Genomic DNA, 25,090 nt, shown 5'->3' with positions numbered 1-25,090 from the left:
TCGTAAATAATAGGCCCTTTTAGTCATCAAATTCAAATAGATTCAATTAACATCACCTTCAATAAATAACAAATAAAACAAACATTTGACTCCATACCACTCAACATCGGCGCGAGCGTTTTGTCAGCCAAAATGCCAAGTCGATTCGAGACTACAGACCGCTACACTATAGACTGCGATCAACACGTTTTGATACATCACGACTGTGCTAAATTATATTTTTGCAACACAATTATATTTTAACATTTCCTATGTCAGTGTACTTCTGAACGTACTGAATATCTGTGGTTACATGCACACTTGCACAGTCAGAGTAAACCGAGAATGGCATTACTATTGAAAACTCACAAAAATAAAAGTAAATAGTTACGTCGAAATTGAAAACAATTTGTGATGCGAAAAGTGACGAATGCAAAAATATTGGGAAGAACAGCATATGAGATAAAAATCTAAAGTATACCTTTAATTTAAATTACAAACCACATCAATATTTCTATCTAGAAAACTTATAAACTGTACCTCACCTAATAATCATAACCAACACTACCAAAATACATAACTTATCTAGAGGACAACTTGCAAAAATACCAAAAAGTATCAAGTAGTTTCGCGCCAATCACATTTTAAGACACACATTTACCGCCAAAGCTGTTCAAGCGAGCACCTCGCTTCACCATTCATTACTGTGCCGTACAAACTGATGCACTGCTTGCTAGCGAAAACCCTCAAAACTTTTCTTAAAACTCATATAAATATATCACTTAATTTCTAGACACCGCCATTTTCGGACCCCCTGTCCAATTTAGTTTGGCATCACACCAACTGTTCTCATTTGAAATTTGAAACTGTCGCGTGTGTTTTTTTTTTTCTCTTTTCTTTTTATTTATTTTATTTTATAGCCAGTGTTTTATATCGTGCCTTTTTTTGAAGCTGTCATTCAAGGAAGCAGGTGAGTTGTCATTTTAGTTTTTGGTTTTAAATTCGAATGGTTTCCGGTATTTGATTATATTGCATTATTATGTTAACAGCCTTGTTAACTCTTTTTATTTGCATTGATAAGTTAGTAATCAATTAAATATTTGCATGAATAAATTGAATGGTTTTTGTCAGTGTTTATTTTGTAAAGCATCAATCAATAGTACAAAGCCTATCAAATGATTATCGGCCACAAAAACGTAATAGCCGTTTTCGTTGTAACAGACTAAAAAACCTAAATATTAACGAGAGAAAAAACTCTTTTTGCGTATGTTTATGTTTTTTGCGAAGTGTTTTGTGTTCGGCGCGTTATTTTTTTGTTACTATGAAGTAACCGGTCCAGTCTGTCTGGGTTTGAACTGTTACAATAAATTATCGGTCTTATTTTTATTATTGAAATGTCATTGATTCATAGAGGAATTTCGCATAGATATGTTACGCGTCATTTATTTTACTCATATTAGCATATCAATTTTAAATCATTATGTTTTTTTGCAAATAATATGCTGTTGACTTGCTGGAACTACTGTTTTTGCATTATTTCATGTGTATCGATATTTAAGGCCAGATTTAAGATGTACGGCACCTGTTAGGATCAAACCTATGATTATGGGACTATGGTTTTGGAGGGAGATGAAATAAAGATGACAGAACATAAAACCTTTATTTTCTGTTATAAAGCTCGTCAACTAACTAGCCTTTTCCCAACCATATTAGAGTCGACTTCCTGTTTTTACAAGGACTGACTGCCTATCTGACCTACCTATTGACCCACAAATTCTGCCATCAATAAAAACTCAACAAAATAAATCAAAATCTCCAATTATTCAATATTAATAATAACGTACAGAACTATTATTCCCCTTAACTCGTCGAATCGAGAGTACTTCGGTTAAGTGCCTCAGCCGAGATACGAACCTGCAACCTATCGATCGACTCTTAAAGTGCCAATTTGCTTCCTTATCGTGGCCTGCTGGAATCTAGACAGCCTATTTCTGAAATTGACTTAAAATTATTGAAAATGTTTAGTGATATTGGTATTTATTATGTAGTTGCTTCCCGTGGTGTTGTCTGAGTAACTTCTATACAATTTACTAAATTACGGAACTCTACTCTTCAAATACATGTGATGAAGGAGAGAAGAGGAAAGAAAAGATTATGTAAAAGGCAGTGTAACCTCCTGTAATCTTGTAATCTCCTTCAAATACTTATTTAGTTCATATAAAAATCACATTGGGTCTTAAATGCCGTCATATCAAAAGTGATAATAACTCTGCAGATGAGTTATTATCACTTTTGACATCATCATCATCATCTCAGCCATAGGACGTCCATTGCTGAACATAGGCCTCCCCCTTAGATCTCCACAGAAACCTGTTGAAGGCATGTCCTATGTTCATTTCTAAATATTTTCATGACAGATACAGACTATAATTACCTGGACTAAAAATCATTATTATCTCCTTTTTAGTTTTACGTAAAGCATATAATTTTCTTGCACTTTAGAGTGGTAATTTCGACTACAGAAATATGAATATTTCAAAAGGTTCCTAAGTCATAATTTTGAGGAGTTTAAGTAAATTAGCAATACTTAAATACTTTTATGGACATATTTAAGTCGTAGATATATTCTGGCTGAGTACTTACAATTAAATGTACTTTGTCTTCGATTATTAATTTTCTTTAAGTATTGTTAATTATATACTAAGCTTAAGAAACAATAGATAGTCTTGGTAACTTAATTATTTATTTGGCGTGGTACAAAGCACTATAAAAATTTTACTAAGCTAAGTTTCATCACACGTCCTCTTCAACATTTTTCTTCGCAGATGATGACTTATTTTAAAAGTATTTTGTTGAGACGTTCACCTATCATCATCTGGCAACCCTTTTCCAAAAAAATTGAGATCGGCTTCCACTCGGCCCAGTTGTACATGGACCAATGTTTATATGGTAGACATGGAACGACATCCTATCTGATTCCACCTCACTTAAACCGATGCGAGATGGTAAGGCTGTTTATCGGTCTTTCTGGCTTCTGATCACCCGTAAAGGATACCAAAGATGTTCAAATGACAGCAGGGGTCCACCAATTGCCGGGGCTGCGGTATTGTTTGCGCGAGTTACCGCGGCCCTGGTACATAAAAGGCCTGTGACGGAACACGACGGTTTTTAGTCAGTAAGAGTCTGACACTCCCTCAGCGCTGCTAACCCACAGCGGGAAGGGTCATTTGATGATTTTTGACGTAGTAAAAAAAAAGGGTCCACCAATTTATCGAGTTTTCGGAGATGAATGCACCAACCGCTGCTTAACCTTATGATCTATCGACCCGTTCTAGGGTTGTCTAATCTAACCTGAAAATATTTTCTCTAGAATTTTTCAAAATACCACTGGGAACCCAACAATTGCAATCAGTACGTGACAATTGGAAAGAAGAGCTCTATTTTCCGAAAAATACTTTTTCTAGATACTAAATTGGCGGTATTCTCTTGTGACTTCTTACATTCTAGATTTAAACTAGGTCTTATATTATTCTAGGCTAACTCAATATACCTATGATGTTCATGATATATTACGCATTGGCTGCAAATAGTCGACATATTTTTTTACATCTTTTTGTATGTCAAGTTTATAAAAATAATTAATTATCGTAAAAAAATACTTAATAAACATACTTAATGGAATAATTTTGGTTACGATTTTGATAGTTCAGACGTACCTAGTTTCCAATTAGTGATTTAAAGATTTGTTGACATGTGCGATTTGAAACAATCTTATTGCGCGATCATTCGTAGTTGTAGTTTTAAAGAATAAATCGGGAAATATAAATAAATACGGAAAATCTTTAGGTCAGTTTCTTTTTTATATAATATCCTTTTCAAAATTATATTAATTTTACTTTTTGTAGAAATTTTAAAATAACCAACAAAATTGTAACCAATATTTCATCAGTGCTACTAATGAACGTTTATTGAAACACATTAATGAGCAATCGTGCAATCAACAAGCCTAATTACGAACGGTACGGTCTGCAAGTTAATTACTATCAACCGCTAAATCTCTCAGGTAGGTATCAGTTGCGAGTTTTAATTTCGTTGCTATCGGTACCAATTTAGGGATAAGACGACAAATGAGTGTGGAGCTATGAAAACGGACTTTGAAACTTTTTTAAAATAAATTGATAATTAACTACATATATTGGGGTAGGCTTCCAGTCTAAACAGATGCAGTTGAGTACCAGTGTTTTAGAAGGAGCGACTGTCTATCAGACCTCAACCCAGTTACTCGGGCAATCCTATACCCCTTAGTAAGATTGGTTGTCAGATTTACTGGCTTCTGACTTTGGCTCTGTTTTAGATAAATTATAACGTAGGTAGTAATAGAGAAGTCGATACGATAAGTTTAAAGTGACACAGTTACATAAGCAACCCTTTAGAACCTATATAGGTAATTTTACAAATAAAATTTTCACGATGCGATATCATGTGCACGTAAATCATACTGTCTTTATTAATTTAAAACCTTCTTTGTTTAATCCGTCAACATTAATTTAAATAACAATATGTCCCTAGTAAATAAAAAACAATTTAAATTATTTTTATCTGGTCCACATTAAAGAAACAACTAACTCGATTCTGATGAAACTTTGTAAATAAAATCATAAGAATATATTTATTTCGATACCACAGAACTGATAAGAAAATTATAAATAGTTACTCAAAATTCTGCGCAAAAAAATAAATTTTCCAGATCATCAAGGAAATAACAATAATTATAATAAATCATTCACTTTTAATACTTTAATACATACATACATTATATTATGAGCGAGTTCGTAAACTTGCCTTTAAATAAACTCGTAAAATTTCAATGTTTTTGTAAGAAAATGTATTTTTTGTATCAAGGCTGTACCTACAGTTGCTACAGGTACATATACCTACTTGTATGCGCATTGTCATTAACTGGATCAGGTTTTTAAAAGATTAATTATATGCACCCAGATTTTTGTTAAAATGTAATTTAAATTGTTTCATTGTGGCGTTGCAGTTTAAGAGTTTGTGTTAAAAAATGTACCTACATAATTGTCCTAGATGAGTCACAGGATATTGTTGTTCTTATATACAGCCACTTATTCATATTAATACATGTATCTAGTAATTTTATTAAAATTGAACACAAGAACATGCTCATAGTACATTGTAGAGCAGTTACCCGTGCATTTTCTTTTAAAAAGAGTGTCCATGGAGTTTCTTGCCTTGAGTAACTTTTTGGAACCGTGCAACTAACTACTTTGACGTTTCGAAAGAGCTTTCATAGGCCTATTTGAAATAAAAAAAATACTGACCTTAACTTTGAAAGGCAATATATCTTTGTCTAAATCGCTGATTTAGTAGCCACGAGCCACCTTGACGAAATTGTCGGCAACAAATAATTTGTTTTATTGGCAACTCAACGTGATACTCCATCGCTTTATTGTTCTGCATTACGACTCTGTTTCGGATATAAACGCACCTGTCTCGATCCCTTTATTACACCTTACTTCTATTTTTGATAGGACCACTATGTCAAACGTGATTATGATGGAAAAGATTATAACGGTTAAGCAAAATTATTAATTGGAGGAAATGGCTCTATCAAAAAAGGCGTACTAAAATTGTAATGCACATGTAATTAGGACATAGATTGGCTAGGATTATTTCTATAACGTTATATGCATGTGCGTACCTAGAGTGTTTATGAATTTGAGACTGATCTTTTATCAATACATAGCTGCGTCATTTGTGAGTATCATAGGCTCTATAATATTATCTGATTAACTACGGAAAGTGAAACCGTGGGGAGCAGATATAGTACAGATGTACCCAAACTTAAAACATTTATATGTTCGGTTGCGTAACGGGGCATTATTATAAGAGTTTTCTAAACTATTGGGATGGTAAGATCAAAAAGGTTAGACATAATATGACCCTAACATTTTCTTCCACCCAAGAAAGCGACAAATAAATACTTCACAGTAACAACATATCAAGTTAATGACAACAAAACGTTTTCCACGCTCGAGAAACTCTGCCTAGGTTCAAAGACCTGACTTTCTCCTAGGTCTAGAGATGCTCTCGCGATGTCTAGATTTCTTAAAGGTGATGCTAGCCGGGGTAGGCAGAGTTTGTAGTTGTAGTTTGAAGTACCTGTATTAAAGGTATGGGCTTTTGTTGACTACCTAATCGCTACTCTTATACTTACGTGCTTAGACATTAGACAATCAAAACGTTACACCACTGTCTGTCTGTCTGTTACGCTTTCACGTCTAAACCACTGAATTGGTTTTAATAAAATTTAGAACAGAGATAGATTTTGACCTTGAGAAAGAACATAGAATAGTTTTTATCCCGGACTTTTGAAGAATTCTCTTGGAAACGGGATATAACCGAACTCTACGCGGGCGAAGCCGCGGGCGGAAGCTAGTTGACTATACTTTTACTAGCACTAGCCTTTAGCCTTCCTCGATAAATGGTCTATCAGACACCAATATAACATAGACCGAATAACTTTACCGTTCTTATTTTTCGAATCCGACCACTTTCAGTCTTTGAAGATACACAATAATTAACTCCAAAACTACTTACAGATATTATAGTAACCAATTCAGAAGCTGTGGAGATAGCACACTTATCGTACAAATTATCAAAAATAATAATTTTCATCTTATTGGACATTATTATGAGTAACCGTTGCAGTTTAATGAATCATAGTCGGCCTTCGGTGACAAAGAAATTGTCTAAACAAAGCCGCCGCGATACTATTACTCATTAGTTTATTATTAATCAGTTATTTATCGACGTTTTGCCTTGTGAAGGTGAATTCCTGTTGCAACCAAATTATTGAATTTCAATTATTAAGATATTAGATGAAGTAAGTTATACTTAGCTGAGAAAGTAGAAACTGATTGTTTGTTATTTTATTTTGCACTTGCTTCTGCCCGCGACTTTGCTTCGTCCGCTTCGGAAAAGTTGGCTAACTTTTAAAGCGAAATACTTTCAATATCCGAATAAAAATTGCCTACTAGTGCCACTAGGGTACAACCTGTCTCTGTTCTCTATTCTTAGCCATCCCTACGAGCTGTTTGATTAATCAAAAGAGCTACTGTGTCCACCATGTCTGAATCCATCATCACTCCATGGTGATTCCCCATCATCATAAGCCCTCAAACACCTATTCCTTCATCTTCTACCAACCTCAATAAAATAAGGAACTGCAATGACTATGTCAATTTATATTTAGGTGCGACAGTTTTATGCAGCGCGACCTCGAGCCGAGGTGATACTGCGGTTTGTAACGCTGACTATCTACAGCCTTTTATAAATTGTTTCTCTTATAATTTCAGTTAGGTACCGTTTTAAAGTTCAAAGGGAATTCTAGGAAAATAATATAATAGCCGACAAATACTGCTGTTGTTGTGTGATTATACATGCGGAATTATGCTTTCATGTTAAAGGCTCTTGACGGATTTAAATATAACCTTACAACTTATGCACCAGAGAAACACAGAGGAACTTTGTTACAAGTAGAAGTTAGTGTTTATGTATTCTAGCACCACTCATTATATTTCTAAATAACCGTACTTTAGTGCAATAACATAAATTAGAGAGTCAGACTTTTTTTATGCAGGAAAATTAAACCGTAAAAAACGAGTAACATCGCTAGAAAGAGCTAGTATGTAGTAGGTAAATAAACTTAATCCATTAATGTTATTGATACTAGTTCAGAAACGGGACAGGCATATCTAGAGACAGCTTACGAATAAAATAGGAGACACATATTAGGTTAATAGTGTAAGTAACAAGCGACTAGCGGGAGTCATTTTTATTAAAAGTTACTTCATATATTCCCATGCTTTCGAACAAAACTATTGTTTTCGAAGTATAAGCCAGATCAGCCAGCTGCGCAGATCATATTATAGTGTAAGAGCATATTTTGCACAGACACAATAGGACGGCAATTCGACACGACAATTTTGGCACGACCCGGGAAGCGAACCCTAGACCCAGCATTCAACAGTCCCGCGTTACTCTAACTAGACTTGGCTTTTAATGGAGTAAAGTGATAAATATGGTAATATTGAACTTAGTAAAATACTCTTTTCCTTGTCACTTATGCACATGCCGTATTATTACCTATTAGTATTTAATATTTAGAAAATAACAATATGTCTTTACTGCCGATTTTTTATGTAAATGCATTCAACACGTGTATATTTTTAAATACAACAGTGATCAAATTTTCACACACCTGGACTCACAGCGTAAGTCAATTAATTCCGTTATATAAGTCTTTATCTTACAGATGCATTCATTTTCCTAAGAATACATTTTAAAACCCGTTATGTTAATTAATCTAAAATCCTCCAGTTTAATTCAACAAAACTAGTTTATCTATTGGAGATAACCTACTTGAAATGTTACATATTTTAGAATAATATATCAATATGTATTTTATATTTAGGTTGTTATTGGAAACAAGGTATTTACGGTACATGACGAGAATTCCATAAAACACATTTAACTGTATTTAAAAAAACATACTGATTTATAGTTATTTCGAAAAAAACAAATGCTTTTCTATCCAGCTAAGTGGCACCATGAATATTAATAAGTCTAATACATGGTGTCTGGCAATCTATTTATAAAAATTAAAACTCAAAATATAATCATTTAAAAATAACAAAATATAATCATTTAAAAGTAACAATCTTGTTACTATTTTATTTTTATTAAAATTATGATTTTGTTGTAGTACATTGTTCTACAAACATTAATCATGTAACACAAAATTATACAATCCAGCATAAATCGCTGTTTTCTTTAAATTGGACCCACTTCCTAATAACATCAGTATTGAAGCAGCAATTTATCTAAAGCGAAAATCTGTAAGCGCTAGTGATCGCTACTTAGCTTACGTAAACGTACCACAAGGGCGACTCGTAAGGGCTGTGACGAGTACGAGACGGTTACGGGACGATTACGGGACGATTACGGGACGATTACGGGACGGTTACGGACCGATTACGGGACGGTTAAGGTGCGGCCATGATTGTATTACTTATCTTAATACTTTTTTTTTGTTACGATCGAAAAGTTGAAGTGTTTTTGTGTGTATGGGGTATTGATTTTATGGTTTTTCAATTGTTTTGCTCTATTATGTGAGTGCTTGTATATGAGGAGGAATTTTTATTTTTACTTCGTTGGTTTTTGGGGTATACTAGTCACTTTCTTGTGTAGCTTAACTGCAAATATGTATTACAAAAATAGGCTTTTATTCTTAAACTTTATTTTACGAAATTGAAGCTATCAGAGTTTATACATGTACTAAATATATGTGAGAACAACTATTTAGTACTTTAAGTACTAAACACGAGTATTGTAGGATGTTTAGTAAGCATCCAGACACTGTCTGGATGTCACGTTGAGATGCAGCATTAAGTAGCATTTCCCGGTAACAGACTGCAGTTAAACTGTAAGGATCCTTTAGTTAAACGTGAGGAGCGTTACTATTTGTTGTTTCTCACAGGAAAATCAAAGTATTCGTTTAATTATTTTATTTTTAATCTCCTTTCTATGGATACCTTAATATCTAAAAAAGGAATATAGTGTAGTTGTATGCAATGTTTTCATAATCACCTATGCATTTTTACATACTCTAATGTTTCTTCTTTCTGCTTTCTGCATTCGATGTGTTCCTTAGGCTTGTTATTTTCAGTTAAAATGCTCTTCGGCTGCCATGAAATCAGTCATCATCATCGCCCACCCTTTACCTCAATTTTATTTGAAGTCGGAGAAGCATCTCTTTTTCTACACTCCTGTATCTTACGTCATCTCACAAGTAACATCCTCTTGTTACGCGACCACCAAAAAAAGTCTTAATTATCTTCCTACCACATTTGCCAATAACTGAACTAGTTAACGAAAGTGATTGAGTCCCGTTATATAATATAATGATACAAGTCTGGGGTTTAACCAACAGGTTTTAACTGAGTTGTTACACGTGTAAACATGGATTACACGACCGGATCTGTTGGTAAACAGAACTTTTGTTATCACGTAATGGCAAGATTGATTACCAGAATTTAGAGGGAGAATGCGTTTTGCCAGTTCTTACAAAACCAACTAAGTGAAAAATTACATGTGTGGCCAATAAAAATTTCTACATGGTGCTCTTAGTCCTGTAATCTAGTATAAGGAATCAATCAATTCAATTCTCAATTTCAAGAGATAAACTTATTTTCTTTATTTAAAAGAGGTTGTTTACCAATTCTTGTAGCTTAAATCAAGTGTGATCAAGTAAGGGGTTTTATCCAATATTTACCCCTAATCTTTGGCCCTTATAGAAAATTGAACCAGAATCCAATACCTACTCAGAAATGTTGCTTGTTCTAGTAGAAGTCTAGATGATAGGCTACCATAAAAAAACTGTAGGTAACTGGAAGTCTAGGGGGCTAGGTGTTAATAGATAAGTGAAAAAAAAAAGATTTTGTATCCCATTGTTTATTGTTTTTCATATCAAAAACCAAGGGGTTTTCCCTAAAGTAATTGCAGCAGTATTAACGGATGTCCCGGTTATGTGACACGAACCCGGATGTGGTCAGCTACCGTTAGCTATATCATTCATAGACACCGTATGCCCAACATATATATACAGACAAACAAATTATTTCACTAGTTATAGTCCAGATTTGCACTAGTGCTTGTCAAATTGTGGGTCATTTGTGAGTAAATATTTCATTTTCTTTGCATTTTTCTTTCAGAGTTATAAGTGTACGCTGAAGTTTTCTTACTGTCTGTGTTAAAATGTGTGTGGTTTAAACGTGAAGATTATCTGTAGTGGTATTTGAGTAAATTATGAAGTTTTGGGTAGGTACAATTATGAAAATATATTTATTGAATTTTTCATTCAATATTATTTTGTATCTAGCAGAGGTGTCAAATACACTCCCGCCACAATACGTGCTAGTATTAATAAAAAGAACGAAAATGTCACTGAATTTAACTTTTAGCTTTCTCATCAATCATTTACATATTTGCAAAGTAAACTGAAAACTTGAAAACTCTTCTAACTTTCATGAAACTCACACGAGTGTGCATTGTACCAAAAAATCTGCCACTCGTTAAAACTTTTTGAAAATCACGACTTCAGCTATGCTTCAGAAATCGCGTTAACATTTCGGAATATATTTAAATAAATTCTGTGAATTTTGAACGCAAAGAAAATATAATTAAATACATTTTTTACATCTGTTTGATAAAACGTACTTTTTGGTGGTAACAAGCTAAATATTTTGTTGATCATCACATAATTTCTATTAACTATTGCATTCTAATGGAAAAATCGTACACTCTACATGCGCCGTCTTTATTTACTGTTACATTATCTTAAAAACAAAACTCGTTTTCATTTAAATATTTTTACTAAACAAAACTTGTATTAGTTTTCCAAATTAGTTTACAAATCTTAATACACGAATTACATCTTCAAATCGGATTCGGATTAGCAGCTCCTAAGATAAGGGCGACCAAGCAAACAAATTCAACGTCACAATATTAGTATCGATGAATCCATTGCACTTTTCCAATAATAAATTCACTAACCGCCATCAATAATAGTAGCTAGACATAGACAATAATTATAGAGGACCGCTAACGGACCGGACTAGAGCTGACCTAAAGCTCTGAATACTTCAAACCGGTAGTCTCTGGTATTCGATACGGGGATTACTTAGCGCACCTCTATTATAAGTTACTTTCATCGTTGTTTGTTGGGCTACTTGGTTCCGGGAAATTATTGGAGTTTAAAGTATTCTGGAAAATGATTGATATCTGACCGAAATCGACAGGTAGGTAAATACTGGTGAAATAGAAAAAAGAGCAATACTTTTGTAACGAATGAGTACCCAAATATATGGAATTTCTTTTAAATTAGACACTGGGATGAAACCGCAATAAAAAAAACAACATAATTGGAAACCTTCCGGAAGTCGGTTAAAAACTGCATTTTGTTGAAAGAGGCAAATATCCCCGAAAACTGGCACTAGCCCATAAGATACTTACTAAAAATATTATTTTTAATTTCCACAAACATTACATTCTAACTCCATAAATCTCCATTCATAATTTTCGAAGAATTTCCGACTAATTCAAACCCGGATTCGCTGCACCCTGCAATAATTCAGCATGATCGTCACCAATGTATTCTAAATCCCTTCTAAACTCTGAATCATCAATTTAATACATTTAACTGGAGCATTCCAAGCTCAAGTATTCCACATAAATAATCCTTGGTACAATAAACGCGGACATCCTTTATCAAGTCCGCCATTTTGTATTTAGATATTCATACATTAGGTCCGGCAACGAAGATATTTGAACTAGTCTGGTAATTCCATGTATCTTTAATCTGAATAGCTATGTCAAATGATCTAATTGTTTTTATTAAAAAATAATAAGCACTAACTGTTTTGTGTTGGTATTAAAACTCGGTAAAAACAGCCGAATTTGATTCAATGTCGCTTAATCCTTCTCCGTGTGAGAGGAAGCTTGTGCCCAGCAGTGGGACGATAAAAAGGCTGGAACTGGATTGATGATTTCTTGAAGACAATATTCTCTTAAGGAACCCTTCCTCTTCTTCTTCTTACTGTTCAATCAACTAATGTTTTTTATCCGACTGCGTCGGTAGAGTTTTTTAAAACTGGATATTAGCATTGTGGTGTACCAGTAGTATTGTCGATGATTCATTGATTATAATTGGAAATGAAATCAATTGTTTTTAAGTGTGTCAGTAAAGTGCCGAATAAAAACTAACTGTAGACATTAGATCGCGTTAATGATTACGTAACAAAAAATATAAGGGCCAGTTGCAGTATATAACCTCCGGAAAGGTGGTTTTTAATTTCTAAGGTAACATATTAAGATGTCGTCTCTCGCATATATGACTAGCCGCTCCCCGCGGTTCCACTAGCGTTCGTGGGAACTACTTCCCACATTTGGATAAAAAGTATCTTTTGTCCTTTCTCTGGCTGTAGACCAAATAATCGGCTCAGTTGTTTTAGCTTGAAAGCGCAACAAACATGCAGACACATTTGTTTTTGCATTTATCTTATTACTAAGGACTTTAACCATTTACAACGAACTTATTAGCAACCATTATAAAACCTTCCCAAGATCAGCTGACACAACAAAAAGCACTTAATAGCACTATTGAAAGCCATTAAAAACGTTCTAAATAAACAATCACCCAGATTACTGAACATTTGCTGAAAAAACGGCACTTTCTTAGCGAATTATCAAGAAAAACTAAGTGCTAAAATGATAAGAAAAATGAATTTTTCATAATCTCTTACGAAGAGGATTAGTCTGCGGATCCTCGGGGTCTTACACTAATACCTGTTTATTTTAAACAGTGTTTGTCATCCGACTTTACTCAATTTTTAGTTAAAAACTTTCAGGTAAAATAATCTTCTTACTTAAGATTTCGATTCTTAAATGCTCAATAAACCACGCAAATCACGCCTTTTTAGTAATCAATGGTATTTACGCCTACATCAGCAAAAAAGGAAAAATAAAAGAGTGGCTAGGACACTTTCTTCTTAATCAAAATTTGGACTCGGTTCAGCATGTTGTATCTTCTTCCATACTCCTCTGTCTGCCGTCATCTCACGAGTAACATTCTTTCCAGCCATATAGTCTTAAGGTCGAATGTTTTTGTTTCTTAAAGACCTATCACAGATTGTTACGAAATGAATAGCTTGGTGCACAGTTCTAAGCAGTGGGTCGTCTTTTTCTTTTCGCGTTCGTCGTCTTGCTCATCCATCGTTTCTCTGATCATCACCACTCACGGTAACATGTAATAATACTCAGGACATACATAAATTAGCATAGCTGTCCATTATAATCTAGGATAGATAAGCAAAGTGGTTCAACATGGACATCCATCACAGAAGCTACAGAGGTCACTGAACCGATCAGTCATTGGCTAACTTCAAGATCGAAATAAGCAAGTACACTTACATAAAATAACTTAGAATTTAAATTCTTGCTACTAACTTACAAACAAGTTGTTTTGCAATGCTAATAAGATACTTCTAAGTGTTTGGCGAGATGTAAAATTAAAAACGATAGCTCAAAAGTTAAGGTTCGCTTATGCTTTAATTGGTGCTCAAAGAGATTTTTTTAATTTTAATGGTTGAAGAAGGAACTTTTAGATGAAGAATATGGCAATTCTTTTAGAAGCTGTTGGTAAATAATAAAAAGCTTACTTGACTCTTATATTGTCAACCTAGTGACCGCAGTCACAAACTTAGAAAACAATGTAGTTTTCAGGCAAAAGAGAAGAGCTTTTGAAAGGTTTTCTTTTGTTACTATATTCCAAATAAATAATGTAAGTAAAATATAAATATAGTTAAAAATTGATAAGATGTTGAGTGTCTGATTTTTGACTGTCTTAAAAATCAACGTATTAATTGAAGCGCCAGCGCCATAGTTATTTAAAAAGAACTTAACCATACGGTGTCATTTCGAAGTGAAATTACATACCGATCCCTGTACTTAATATTTCAATCACTTGCAGTATTTAAATAGTAAACTAATAGGTTGCAAATCAACGTGTAAACAGGCCATTACATTCTAGTTTGCAATTGTAATTAACTAAGTGTCAAGTGGAATTAAAATTATACAGAGCTGCTAAACATTATTGGGCAGTAATGTTGCGAAATTGTACAGTTTCTATTGCTATGTATTAATAATATTTCTGAAATAATAATAATGGAAACATAGCCGATTGTATCACAGTGTGCACAAGCTTTACGCAGACACAGGTGCACTCACTATTCCTTCACTCCCATACTTCGATGGTTCGATGGACAAGTCAACGCGACCGGAGAGAAATCAGGCGCAAAGAATAGTACATCTAATACATCCGATAACTTCTATGTCAGCGAATCGGCATCATCAAAATCGGTTAGGGCGTTTATTACTGCTAAAAACAACTTTGTGACTCGTATATTTTTTTGTACAATACCTCTATGCAGTACTTAATAAGTTTGGTTTTATAACATGAAAATATCTAAAAAGTAAGTAAGCAGCAATGAATTTTGCTATTTCTTACTCAGACTGCTCTCATTTCCCGAATATACAAAAGTCCGCCATCAAAAAATCTTGATTCAAAATGTAGATACACCCGTTTAACACGTGGCTTCAGAGTATACCTACGTGACCAACCACAAAATAAGAGCAAAAATCGAGAATGCACCATATAAGTACAATATACTTATGTACATTATTTAAAAAGTAGGTATGCGGTAAAATTCCGTCTTACATGGTCACCAAGTAACAGCAAAAATAAAACGAATGCCCAAAAAAATTCAATCGCACCCTTACCGCTTCAATAATAAGGTGCAAATAATTGTTTTTGGTGTGAAAATGGTAATTTTGCAATTGTATAATCGCTCTATATTAAATTCGAGAACGGGTCCTTTTCAAGGTGATATGCGGTTGCTAAGTGCGTTATGATAAAAAAGTATATTGTTTTTTTTTGAACGTTTTAAAGTTAAAAGTTGTAGCGGTGCGAGATTTGCTAGTTTTCCCACACGCCTTTGTCGAGGCGTTCACGCGAGGCATCGAGGCATAACATAGATTGTATTGTTGTTGTTTGCTGAAATCGAGCTGCATACAAAATATTAAAGTCATAATTACTGGTTTTATTTATGAAGCAGAATTAAAAAAACGTGTTACAACATATCGTGATCATATCATGAAAATTCGCAAATGTTTTTATTTTTTTCTAAAGTGCACAAGTCACATAACACAATTACTCAACTAACCAATATTTTAACAGTATAAAGTATAACTAGCTAACTACAGATTCATCGAATTACGCCAAATTAAGTCGCTTACCAACACATCGTTGTAAAGTAACACTATTTGCCCCTTTTTAAAAATGCTCATCCAAATTATAAAAAGCTTCGTATAAAACGGCATTTTTCTATGTCGGTACTGGCAAAAAGAAAATGGGTAATCCATTTTGACGGAACGCCGAAAAAAACAAGTACCCAGCAATAGATGGACGAGTTACAAGCGACAGCGGGTAAAAAATATACAAAACAATACGAATTTAAATGTTTTTTAAATCATGGTAAACGGACTGCAAGAAAATCATTAGTTTTCCATCAATTAAGCAAACAAACACTTGATATTGAATAACAATTCCAGAAAACAGTTAATATTGTAAAGAAAACATCCCATTTGCATCAACCTCAATAATCTTAAAAAAAAAAAAAACTAAATATAAAAAAGTTTGCTATAATTTAGATGACGGTGATTCTGACGTTAGCAAAAGTTTGTTGACGTCATACAAATCTAAATCTAATTATTTGCGTCACAGTATTCAAATTACTAATGGTTTAACCTGCACCGTTACTTTACTCGACACGAAACCATTTCCGATCCAAACAATAATGCAAAAAATATCAGAAACTAATTACTATAAATGACTTTGATTAAAAAAAAATACGTGCTTTTGTTATTCAACAAAGGATAAATACTAAACTGCGTCAAGATGAAAATACTGATCCGATTATAACACTTTATAACCAAAATTGCATCTGATTGCGGGTTACGCAACTTTAATGCATTTCCGTATTTAAACCTTTCTGAAAACTGGTTGCATTTTTGGTAAACATTTCAGTTTACCAAAAATGCAACTCCACTTTAGATAAGGTTTAGACTCCGCCAAAGCGGAGAAGTTTTAAACAACCGATAGAATTTCGTTGCTCTTTCGAAGTACATAGATCTTGGACCAACAACCGTGTTTCGAAAAGAGTACGATAAACTCTAGGTCCCGGCTGTCAGAACATCTTTGGCAGTCGTTACGGGTGGTCAGTAAGTTACCAAGTTGCCCGGGTAACTGAGTTGACGATGTCTATGGTCAGATAGGCAGTGGCTCCTTCACTGGTACTCAGCTGCATCCGATTAGACTGGAAGGCGACCCCAACACAGTTGGGAAAAGACTAGGCAATTGATGAGAATTTCGTTGCCCAAACACAATCTCCGGTTCAAATCTGACACAAACCAACTCACTGACACTGCGAAAGTGATCGACATAATAATTTAAAATGCATCCACAATCAGGTCAAGTCAAGATGTTTGGCTGATAACGATGACGCCTGTCGCACCTCTTATTTTGATTAAGACCTGCTGCAGCCAGTTTATTAAGACATAAGCGATGCAATGCAAATGCAAAGTGACATTGCAAAGAAAAATCCAGTACATGTTATGAAACAAAAGCACAGTTTCACGCGGTTTTCACATTTAGCTAGAGTAATTCAAGATAAAGGTTTAGGTGAGCAACCTAAACGTAACCAAGCAGATAGTATTATTCTGCATATCTTGGCAATTAACATGAGCTTGAACCCATCCGCGAAATATAGTATCAACGTTTCCTATACGATTCTCATAGCCTGACTGAGTGTCATGAGCCGTGAAAGCAAAGAGACATCACTAATTTCTATAGTAAAATAAAGTTGTTTTTATAGTCTGATAGACCAGTACAGCACCGCTTTCAGCTAACCCCTTGTACATCTCCCTAAGTGGAACCGCGGTGACATCAAATGTATGCGCCACCGATACTTCACATCTAGTTGCTCCACGATAGTTTCCTTCAGCGTTTATAGTAGTAATAAATCGCGTACCTACATGTCTGAAGAACGACGCGTATTGAATTTTCGACATCCTGATACCTAGTTGATTTATGAATCTTGCCTCTGAAATAGCTCTTGGCAGTCTGTTTTGTGCGTAATGGTAAATAGAAGACGATATGTTTTAGTCAGTGTAATATAAATTGATGATTATAGTTGTTTTTAGGTAGCAATGTTCTTTATTATGTAACCATATTGTTCGAGTGTATTCTAAACCTAAATCAGTAAGGGAATCTTCGGGACGAAGTGCAGCAAGAAATAGCCTGGGTTTTAGACCAGATGTGCCCTTTCCCTTTTAATAATTACAAAAATAATTTCTGAACTACGACTAAATTTACAACAAGTAAAATATATTTCTGGAACTGAAAATTTTACCCACATACCTATTGTACAATATAGTGCTTGCGTCTTAAAATATATATTTATCTTAAACTTTCATACCAAAATACCAAAAAGCTTCAGTAGATTTAAAAATTATATGAAAATACTAAAAGAATATTAATTAACTCTTAATTAATTCCCCGCTACCGCCTATGCCTCGGGCCGCGTATTTAATTGTTCGTTTCGTGTTACAGTTAGTAACTGTACCGCCACAGTTTTGGTTCGCCCGTTTTTTTTTTAATTACCCAAGCCACCGTCCACGCGAAGACATAGCAGCCATGTTTCTTGTTATTCTTTTTTTGAAAAAAAAAATTGTAAGGGCGCATTCCCATTTTGTTGTGACGAACTGGAAATCAGTGCAAAGATACAAACAGCTAAACTATTCACCTGCTTCATGAGGGATTTACTTTTCGCACCTGGATATGAGTATTATATAGGTAACAATCTAGGTATATTCTCTAACATCGTAAACGCGTAATAAACCAAACGTATTAATAATGTGCATATGATAAAAAGGAGGCAAAACAAAATATGACAATTATCGTCCGTTGTACGTCTTTGCAGTGTCTACAGAATTTCCTGCGAATAGAAATGACATGATACAAAGGCGACGATAGTCATTCTTTTTCGTCCTAACTCATTGGGAACGAGCCCTAAGTTAGGTAAATTATTGTCGTTGACTGTACATTGTTTAAGACGGTATGTAAATGGGGTGTGATAATTTTAAACTTATGTTGTGTGGTCCACCTCGATGGACATTTTTGACATAATTTGAGGGAAGTGGGCAGTTACCGACATTTTTGGCATATCTTTTTGCAATGAAGCGTATGAGACATGGTAAAGACGTTTAAAGTTATGAGTTATTTAAAGGCTTATTAAAGAGAAGAAAATGAATGTATGACAGTAGGTTTTTAACGTTTAAATTAAAGCGATGGCAGAGAGCTAGGTAATTATTCGTTGTGGTAAATATTTGCTGAGAATTATACCACTAATAATATAAATACATTTTTTTAAATATTTTTAAATGTTTTTTTTTAATAATCTAATATTTAAAAATATAAATAATATGTTGAAAGTTAAATAAATGCAATAATAAATGCTAAGTTTGTAAAGATGTATGTACTGTGTAGGTTTCATAATCTTTCACACTAAGACGAATGGATTTTGACATCATACATCAAAATATCATAGGTAAACAAACAATTCTTTTCTTCACATGCGGAATTCGGAAAGATCTCTCGGGACGAGGATGAAACCGCGAGCGGAAGCTTTTGCAGCAACACATAATAATTTCAGAATAGACTAAAATCATGCAGTTTGCACAAACTATTTTAGATGCCTTCCAAATCCCCGACGGGAGCAGACGTCGTTTTCAATTATTCAATTCCATTAACACCATTAAAACCTCCAAATATATAATTGGAAAGGCATTGAATTATTAACGAGTGATCCGATGATTCTGTCTAGACTAATAGGTCAAAAATCTCTATTTGCTGACTTTTTAGCAAGTTTCCATTTTGTTTTTTTGCTGTTGCCAAATGTTTTAGGGGCTCCCAATCAACCCGTGGATGGTTGACTACTATCTTGTCAGGACGAGTTCTTCCGCATTTCTGAAGGCACGTTAAAATAGGATTCAGTTGAACGCCTTTGTCGTTACAGAGAGTCAAAAGCCAGAAACTGTAGCACCCAGTTTTACTAAGGGGTTGCCCAGTTAACTTGGATGAGAAGATCAGATAGGCGGTATCTTCATGTAGAACACTAATTCACACGCTGCATCTAGTTTGACTAGAAGATAATATTTCTGTGATTATTTTCGTACCTATTCTCAAATGTTCTCCATCTGTTTCCAGATCCAGATATACAGGATGTCACAAAACTGCAAATCGTCGTACGCGACCGCGACCACACGGGATGCGAATAACAACACGCTGTATCACGGGGGGACTGGCCAGGGGTACGGGGGGAGGAGTTATGCTCCCCCCAGTGTTGCCAGCAATGGAAACTATCAGGTTAGATTTGCATTTGTACTCGTATGTGTATTTTCAAAATGACCTTAAGGTAATTAAAGTATTATGCACATATGCTTCTAATATTTATATTACTTTGGCAGAAATAAACTGCTTCCTTCATATAACCACACATTAAAGACTAAACTGTCGCCCAATAGTCAGCCGAAGGTAGGCTGACAATTAATTCTGAAAGAATTGTGGATCCTGTTTTCTAATCAAGTTATAACTTTTCTGATACCTGATCGTTATAATGTACGCGCTATCATGCATTTCTATACTGATTTAAGAGCCCGATCAACCTACAGGCCTTCTAAAAGTTGGACACCAACCAACGAGGTAGCTAGATTCCACATATTGTCATGTTCAATCGATAATAACAGAAGAATTATTGTCATAAAAAAATACAAATGAAACACAGATAACCATTACAATTATTCCCACTGTAACCATACATAAAGAAACATTACAAACATGCTTCATATATTATGTATGTAATGTGTAAATACATTGCGAAGCCTGTCCGCCTATGAAAGGATATTCGCTTCACTGACTATTTGTAGCAAACATGCGTATATAGAAATATCGTTTTCATTTCTTGTAATAATGTAAAAATAAGCTCAGTTATTTATTTTCTTCTTTTGACCATATGATTGAAAGATACTATAAAAAACAAATAATTCTTTAAAAATGTACTAATATTTCTTACGTGCCCGAGCTGATTTAATTTTATACAAAGATCTTGAATGAATCAAAACTTCAAGTTGCTGAGGAGTTTGTCCTAATGCCAATCACCAAAAAAAAAATAGGCAATATCCTCAAAATGGCTCATATTTCGAGGTTGTTAGTCAGACATGAGTACAAGACTATTCCATTATATTATTGGGACAATAAACAAAAGTATAACGAATTCATACGATGAGTAACAAAGTAAACTTTCCTTTCCAATTACTTGTAATCTTCAATAAAAATAAAAGCAAAAATCTTAATCACCTATTAAAATAACGAAAGTCGGTCAAAACTGTGTGACATAAAGCCTTTTTATTGATGCAAAGTAATGATGCAGATTGTCCAGTTTTACATAAGTAAGTGTAGTGCGGTATGTGGGTATATGGTCTTGGTCGTGTAGCCGAAATTGTAATTATTAAATGTGGAGCAACCGATCTTGATCGTCCACTTATAATATAACGGTTAAGGCGACGCTTCTGGAGCGAAATTTTAAGAAACAGAATATATTTTTTTTAGTGGAGTAAAGTAATGAGAGTATGGATAGTACATTTACAAACGATGCATACGTTTCTGACTTCGTTTCAAAGATACTGCGACTGTCAAAGTTTCTTAAATAGCTATTGGTTTTTTTCTTACTTAACCAAAACAAAGAAACCATAAGTACCCGGAATTGGTTCAATAATACCAAAGATTTATAATTCCTCTCCGTTTTCAATTAGTCGTGTATTTTATGCACCTTCTATTTTTCTCCAGCGAGACGATATTCCCTAGTTTTTCTCAAATTCGACTAACGAAATATTTGAAAAGCTACCACCATTTCTATAATATCCATTTCCTAAACAACAAGATAGCAAATCCCCGCTCACCAAAACAACAGAACATCAACAAATAACTATTAATATTCGGAATCCCAAAGCAGTAATAGTCTGAACACAAAACGATATAATTCGAGGCATCCTTTGTCCAGCAGTAATCGATACACCTTAACAGGCCTTTCTCTGAAACACAAATGATAATGGTACGACTAATTGCGAGCGTTTCAACACGGTCCAATTTCCAGCAGTTGGTCAATGTGTTTTTGGCGAAAATTGGAGCCGAGTTGGTGTATGTGTGATAAGTGCATATGTTATGGAGGATTTCAATTATTGCTTGCGATTTGATCTGGATCGATTTAGGAATAGTGCTGAACAAAAATATTCCCAAGTGTTAATTTGTCGCGGTCTGTTGAGATTTAAAGAAGTTTTCTTAATGAAAGGAATTCATAGGCTTTGGAACTGGGCACAAATAATAAATTGAGCTCGGCTGACATTTAAATATCTTGGGCAGTAATAGTTAAGAGTTCTCAGAAGTCAGAATAGGTACAGATAGACAGTCATCCATGTAAAACACTGGTATCTACTTAGTTGCATCAGGTTAATACTTGAACCCAGACCCATCCAAGTTTGGGAAAAGGCTGGGTAGAAGATGAGCTGTATTTTTTTAGACTTAAGCTATATTTTAATTGATAAAAAGCTAGCCAAATGACGTTTTGACATGCACGATTTGTTGCTCAATGATGATAATTTTGTCGTAATTATGACAATAGCAGGAACAAATGTAATTATTTGTTTTTTCCAGCTGTATTGGAGTAAACGATTATTTCGTTTCTTTTAGTTTTACAGAATCGAAGTAAGTCAATTGATGTCAAAATTCTTCGAACCGCCATATCGTTCCTGAGACGTCAAATTATGAACTGAATTTTGTTACTTTTTGCGAATTAGCCATTAATTTAGTCTTCAATTGCTGTTCATTAATACTAGCTTCTGCATTCAGTTTCGTGGGAATTTCAAATAGAACTCGAACGAAAGCATAAAAATCATAATTATTTATTTAAGAGTTATAAGTAGTAAGTAACTGCTGCTGTTAAACATTTCAATTCATTCAGTAATTTTCACTTAAAAGTGCAAAAAACTTGAAAATGTTTCGACTCCTTATAAAGTTGTACAACAGTAATATTAAAACAAACCATAGATTCTCGCCAGGTCCTACTTTCCCAGACAGGTGGAACTTGGAACTCTTCCAATACTTTTAACGATTAATTTCGCAGTCTTTGACATATCCATTTCATCTGTTATGTATTTATGTACAAGTAAAATATCAAGATTAATGATCTATGCTAATATTATAAAGCTGAAAACTTTGTCTCCTTACTTTACACGCTAATCTCAGAAACTACTGAAACGATTGCCAAATTATTTCAGTGTTAGATAGCCCGTTTTACTTTGTGTATATTTTCAGCATTGATATACATCGGATAACCGTGCTACACAAGTCACATTACATGTCTTACACTGACATAATTTAATCCAAAAATTAAACCAGATGCCCAATCAATCAAAACGCAATAGATATTAAGTAATAATTTGTATTTTTGCAGCAAATGACGGCGAAAGTGCTGTTCAGCGGCGTCACGACGATCAATGACCTCAAGAGGCAGGACAAGACGGAGCGGGAAGTGCGGCGGACACACTAGCGACATCTATACTCAGGTGGGCGAAACTTTAGTTTGGAGTTCTCAAAATAGATGGTGCTACTTGTGCGTAGGTACAGTACGAGTGTTAGCAGTTCGGAAGTAAGATGATAGATGGCGCTGTTTGCCAAGTAACTTTCCAAGCACAATGTTATAGGTTTTCAGTCAATGTTTGAGATCTCGTATTTACCTATTTTGAGAATAATTTTGCCTTTATTATATACTGTACTACTGTTTGTATGTATTTTGTTGCAGTTATTAAATCTTTTAATTATAATGTCTACAATTTCAAAATAATGCCTAAATGTTTATTAATTCCAGGTGCTGAATATGTGATAAGAAAATATTGGAAGCTAAGGAGTGATCTCGGAAGACAGAGTTTATGTCCATAATAAATATTTTTATATACATTTTATATTAGAATTAAGAAAAGATGCAGTTTTCTGTGTGACACTAATTTGATTCATAGCATAAACATGATTAAGTACAGCGCCATCTATTGCGCAGAAGAGAAATAAAATTAGTGTAACTCAGAAAACTATCGACTTAATTTTAATTTTAGATAGTTTTTAAAAGAGATTATGTTAAATTTAAAGAGTATTTACAGAAGCCATTAAATTGATGTTTCCTAAAAACCCGCCTCCTTGTAAAATTTTATCGAAATTAATAAATGTTTTATATATTTTTTTTTATAACTGTTAATTCTTCTTTATTAGTCACTATTTAAGATGGTGTAGGTACTACATAAGATTTTTTTGAAATGAAAAAATTGCCCATTAATATCGAATTATCAAAATGGAAGAATCATGTCAGTAGTCAATGGAGGCTATTACGAAAGAAAATAGAAAATATCAGACAATTTGAAGAGAAATACAAAATAACTTTGAATTAAGTTTATCATAGTCAACAACAACAAGATTTTGTTGATAACGTCACAACACTTATCTGTGATCTGTTGTTTTTTTAGAGATTTTATTAATGTATTAATTAATTAATATACTTAGATTATATTTTTGTACTAACTGTTTTGGAACGTATTAAAATTTTCGTAAGCACGAACTTTGGAAAATGTTTCTTTAGAGTAATTTGTAGTTCCTCAAACCTACCTTGTATGAAAAAAAATTACTAAAATATTTTTTATAAGTATTAGTAATAATGGGTCCCTTTCATGGTTTTATATGGTTTTACACACTTGGCTACGTGTCCCTAAAAAGGCATACTGTTGTTTGCAATGTACAAAAAGAAGATTGGGTAGGTAAAAAATATAGGATGAAGTGTAACTAAATCAAATTAAATTCAATTCGTAACTAACAGGTATAAAAACAAGTTAGGGAATTTCGCACATACGTGTTTGCCTGACTAAATTGAACTTATATTGAAATAAGAACTGCTAGTAAGCTTATACAAATACAGAATGTTGTTATTTAAACGTGCCATATTCAAGAAAAAGCTAATCATCTTCCGAGCTTTTTCCCAACTATGTTGGGGTCGGCTTTCAGTCTAGCCGGATTCTGTCGAGTACCAGTGCTTTACAAGAAGCGACTGCCTATCTGACCTCCTCAACTCCGTTACCCAGGTAACCCAATACCCCTCGGTCAGACTTACTGGCTGCTACCCGTAACGACTGCCCAGGATGTTCAATGACAGCCGGGACCTACGACCTAAAAACGTGCCATCCGAAACACAGTTATTGGTATCCAAGATATACTTAGAAAGTACATACAAACTTAGAAAACTTGCATTGGTACTTG

At 34.1% G+C, this 25,090-nt stretch overlaps 1 long non-coding RNA gene across 2 annotated transcripts; it reads left to right on the top strand.

Annotated features, from left to right (window-relative positions):
• Positions 1-659: 659 nt before the first annotated feature.
• Positions 660-24,396, top strand: LOC110378601 (uncharacterized). Of its 2 annotated transcripts, none has more exons than XR_002429667.3 (4): positions 660-949; positions 19,946-20,104; positions 23,247-23,358; positions 23,661-24,396. It is a non-coding gene; the product is annotated as an uncharacterized LOC110378601 (long non-coding RNA). The 2 variants fall into 2 exon arrangements; XR_002429669.3 differs by lacking the exon at positions 660-949 and adding an exon at positions 10,630-10,736.
• The last annotated feature ends 694 nt before the right edge of the window (positions 24,397-25,090 follow it).

This window comes from Helicoverpa armigera, chromosome 2 (assembly GCF_030705265.1).
Source record: "Helicoverpa armigera isolate CAAS_96S chromosome 2, ASM3070526v1, whole genome shotgun sequence".
Taxonomy (NCBI): Eukaryota; Metazoa; Arthropoda; class Insecta; order Lepidoptera; family Noctuidae; genus Helicoverpa; species Helicoverpa armigera.
Note: the sequence above shows the minus strand (reverse complement) of the source record. Positions and strands in the feature narration are given on the sequence as shown.